The following is a 5,000-nucleotide window of genomic DNA, read 5'->3' as shown; positions in this document are numbered from 1 at the left end:
TAAAAATAATTATAATTATTATAGATACAGAGGAATACCCACAATAAATGAATAATTATAACACAAGATAGAATATACAGAAACACCTAACTTGGTTTAATGTAGCATTTTAAATTCCTAGTGAACCTTGAGCTTATATAATTTTTAAATCCTTCTTTCGTCACAATGTTTTTAGAAGTGATTTACATCTAAAGGGGTTTTTTTAGACGTAAAAAAAAAGTTTGTATTGTTTTACAAAGTTTAATATAATCTTCCGTTTTTTTTATACCGCAAATCTATGTTGTTTTTGACAGTTCCTTAACTCATTATTATAATCGTTAGCTTCATACTTCTCCAATTTAATAATTTATCACAATTTATTTTTTACATGTAAATATTATCAAGTTTTACCTAGACGTAAATAATGAAGTTTTTATTGTTTTACTTACTTTCTCATAATCCCCCATTTTTTAAAATCCCAAATCCATGTTTAATTGTACATATTCTATCCTAGATCCTGAATTCAGGGTTTGATCGTTTTCTCATTCGTTCCTCGAACCCGGGAAATCTAAATAAAAGCTAAAATTAAATAAGAATATCCTTAAAAAGCGAGACTCATTTAAAATAGTGTCCTCAAAATAGGCTAAAAACAAAGTCATAGGAAGATGTTCTTGACTGTAAGGGTTGTACGAAACTAAAAAACTATGTATAAATACAAGCTCCATTTGATATGGAGGGCAAAAATAAACGTGTTCTCAACGGATTGAAAAAACTAGTTGTTAATAGTTGTAAGCGTCTCTGAGGAGTGACTGGATGGACGATTTACAGTTCTATGGACGAGAGGTAATTATCCATCCTTTCACGAAACAGCTGTAAGAGCTTAACGCCAAAATAAGTGAATTTCTATTCATGTAGGTTGTGATTTTATTCAATTTATGTATACATATATGTATATATATACATGTATATATATACATATATATATATACATATATATGTATATATAAGTATATATATATATACGTATACATACATATGTATACGTATACATACATATATATATACGTATACATACATATGTATACGTATACATACATATATATATACGTATACATACATATATATATACGTATACATGCATATATATACGTATATATATATTCTTATATATACATATATACACATATATATATACACATGTATCTATACATATATACATATGCGACGTGGACGAGGTTAAGGCTCATTAAGATGGGGCCCCGATTTCTAATATCGCTAGATTAAACAAGTCTTATTAGTCGTAGACGACTGAACACGTTATAGGGGATAACTATATTTTAAAACCAACACACACAAACACACACACACACACACCAATATATATATATATATATATATATATATATATGCTATTTAAAAATGAATTTATAATTAAAAGAGCTACTTAAGAATGTTCAATAAAAATATAGTTTGTTCGAAAACGTGTAAATCTGGTCATATGAATTAACATATTTCTGTGTGAAATAATTTGAATACGAAAGGGAAACCGTAGTAAACCTGTGTGGGTAAAACCGGCTATATTAAAAGTAGGAAGCTGCATGTATACCCCCGTTACTGGAGATGAAGATCTGAAGTTTTTGCAAATCTTGCAGAGATGTTCCATATCCTTCTATACACAGCGCTTGAATTACTAAATTGTTCACTAATCTGCAAGTGACCAGGGTCAGCCTTGCTTAACTCCATTAACTTTACAGGTATCATGCCGTAAAAGTTCTTCTACTACTACTACTACTACTACTACTACTACTACTAATATTTTTTTCATACTATTATTATTAACTTGAAGAATACGAAAATGAGGATTGGAGCATATTTTCTGTATCACTTTAATTGACTTGACAGTGACAAGATAACGCATGACGTTGAATTGCGGATTAAGGAAATAGGAGATTAAAGTAAAATAATACTAAAACAAATACATTCAATAGTTGAGTAAGGCCTTGTTTTTTATTTGAATATTCAAATGAAATGTTCATTCCCATAATGTTACATGAGAATAAATAATATAATATTAGGATGTGAATAATAATGATTTACTTGACCAGGCAACATTCAAACCAGGTGTTCAAGATGATGAATTCATAACGAACCTGCAAATAAGATGCGCATATGTGCAATGCAAATTGTGCATGGGTTTAAATGGCCCCAGAAATTTACACGAATGTGTGTACATTTTGTGGGATTTTGATTTAAAACAGACGATTCCAGTGTTCTTATATATGTTTCACATGCATACCAGTGGTTTCATTGTGTTTAATCATCCAGGAAAATCAGAATGAAATCAACGCAAATTCATCACGACGCAGAAACGGCGAAACAACGAGAACTAATCAAACAGAAAAACAGCGTTTGACAGAAGAAATAGGGAGATGGAGTGATGGGATCTGTACGGCTTGTGTTTGTATGTACGAGAGAGAGAGAGAGAGAGAGAGAGAGAGAGAGAGAAAGAGAGAGAGAGAGAATGTGCGCGCACTCGCGAGTGTACATATATATTAAGCAGGGAATTTTTTTGAAAAAAACTCACAGAAAATGTGAAGGTTCTGTTTACACGAACTCATAACAAGATATAAATAATGATATGACTCTTAAAGGTAAGAAATAAAAATACAACAGCAAAGTAATTTAAATGTATTTTAAATTAAAATATAAATTAAATTAAAAAAATAACAATATAAAAACAAAAAATATACATAAAAATAAAATTATTTAATAACCTCAAGTCTTATTAAGGAATACAAATATATATATATATATATATATATATATATATATATATATATATTTATATATCAAAATACAATATATAGATATTTATGAGTTATATTACGTTTAACAATGCTGCAATCACCGCACCCACAACTGTTGTTGTTAATAATAATAATAATAATAATAATAATAATAATAGAAATAATAATAATAATAGAAATAATAATAATAATAGAAATAATAATAATAATAGAAATAATAGAAATAATAATAATAGAAGAAATAATAATAATAATAATAAATTATCTAACAAACTCCAATCGTTATCCAGTGAGACACTAAAGACTAAAATTTCCTTTTAAAACTTAGTTAGTAACTTAAACGAAAATATCATAGACCTTTCCTTAATATAGAAAATATTACTTAAGTATTAATCGTACATCCAATGTTAATAATACTGCTGCTTTTGCAACAAACAGACCACAGTGATTATAACAGCACCGGTATAGTATTGTAGATTAGAACTCAGAGATAAGATTCAGTTGTAGTCACAAAAGGTTGGCTAAGTACGGAAGCTCCGTAATCTCGTCCGATAAACACCCACCCAAACGAGGACTAATATCTAAAATTCCTTAAATACATCCTCTCACATAATCATATATTACTACCTGATTACAATGCTCTATAATATTATAAACGGCTGATTGACATATCTCTCATGCGATACCTAGTATCCATTACAATTGGACCGTCTTGTTTCATTCAGTCTCTCCATCACTACATTTATTTTTACAACAGTATAGAAATATCGCCAGTGCACTCTCAAATCTCTCTTGAACACACCTTACCATAGTGTTATTGAACATATCAAGCAAGGAGTTTCTGCATACTCATGGTGTTACACCACATCATTATATTTCGACTTTATGTACTCAGCATCACTAATCAAATTTCCTCCAAAAAACAGTCAACATTTACGCATCCCGTATTATTATTTACACTTCACGCTTAAATTAAAATTAACCAGTAACCACCACCCCTTTCCCAACTCAGTCAAGTCTTAATATCTAAAAATATCATCTTCGTCATCTACCCCGCCCAATGACATTTTCCCTCTCTCTACAAACAGAAACCTATAATTGGCATTTATGTATAAATTTTAAAATAAATTAAACATAGATGTGTCCCTTCTATCTTTAATCTATCGCTATAGAAATGCTGCACCTCATATTATCCAGTTTTTCCTTATATATGTTCACATATTTTAGTCAGCAAAGATGAAACTTATAAAAGGAATATTCTTGGTTATGTAAGACCTTCAACCCTCTACACGTTGCTTGAATATGTCGTAAGAAAATATGCTTATTGTATATTTCGGTAACTTTCGTTTTATTTGGCTCTAAAACAATCAGATAAACCGCAGAGGAGCGAGATATAAATGTTTTAAAACGAGTTTCCCGTTTAGCCTCAAGGAAACAAAACAAACTGAAAAAAATAAACGCATTATAATCAGAAACTGTGAACAACGACGTTTTTTTTTTAATTTGAACATAAAAATTACAAACATGTAGAAATCAAAATGCAAAAACCTCGCCCTAAAAGCAAATATACAATCGAACAAAATTACATTACGGAAAACATAGTCATGAAAAAAAAAAGCTGAAGCCATGTTCATTGTTAGAAAAAAAAACCCGTGATAGAGATGAAGAAACCCGGTTAGTCTTTGGTTCAAATCCGCAAAAACTGTTTTGTATGGTCGAACAAAATTTGACATGGATTTAGAAAAAATCTAAACAAAAATCAAGAACATATGAACACAAAAAAATAATTAGTTTCGTCCATTCGATGTGTGCATTTTGAAAGGAATATTATTTTATAAATATTGACGTGAGGGATTTACACAACGGATTAAAGCACATCAAAATATCGATCGAAGAAGAATATTCCATTTCAAAGTTTAAGGTAAGAAACACAACAGCTGATGTTTAACTATTAAAGACGTAAGGTGTGTTTGCTGATATAATAATACGTTTATTTTTTCTCATGAAGAAAAATTACTGGAGTAAACATCATAATAATAATAATAATAATAAAATAACAATAAAAATTATATATATACACATGTAAATATATACATATATATAAATATAAATATATAGGTATAAATATAAATATATATATATATGTATATAAATAAAATATATATATATATATATGTATATAAATACATAGATATAAATATATATGTATATATA

General features: G+C 28.7%; 1 protein-coding gene across 2 annotated transcripts in view; it reads right to left on the bottom strand.

Annotated features, from left to right (window-relative positions):
* LOC145288088 (neuroligin-2-like) overlaps window positions 1–5,000 on the bottom strand; it is a 298,059-nt gene that overhangs the window by 6,593 nt on the left and 286,466 nt on the right. The window lies entirely within an intron of this gene.

The sequence above is a fragment of the Euprymna scolopes genome, chromosome 11 (genome assembly GCF_053919585.1).
Source record: "Euprymna scolopes isolate OS-2025 chromosome 11, ASM5391958v1, whole genome shotgun sequence".
Lineage (NCBI taxonomy): Eukaryota > Metazoa > Mollusca > Cephalopoda > Sepiida > Sepiolidae > Euprymna > Euprymna scolopes.
Note: the sequence above shows the minus strand (reverse complement) of the source record. Positions and strands in the feature narration are given on the sequence as shown.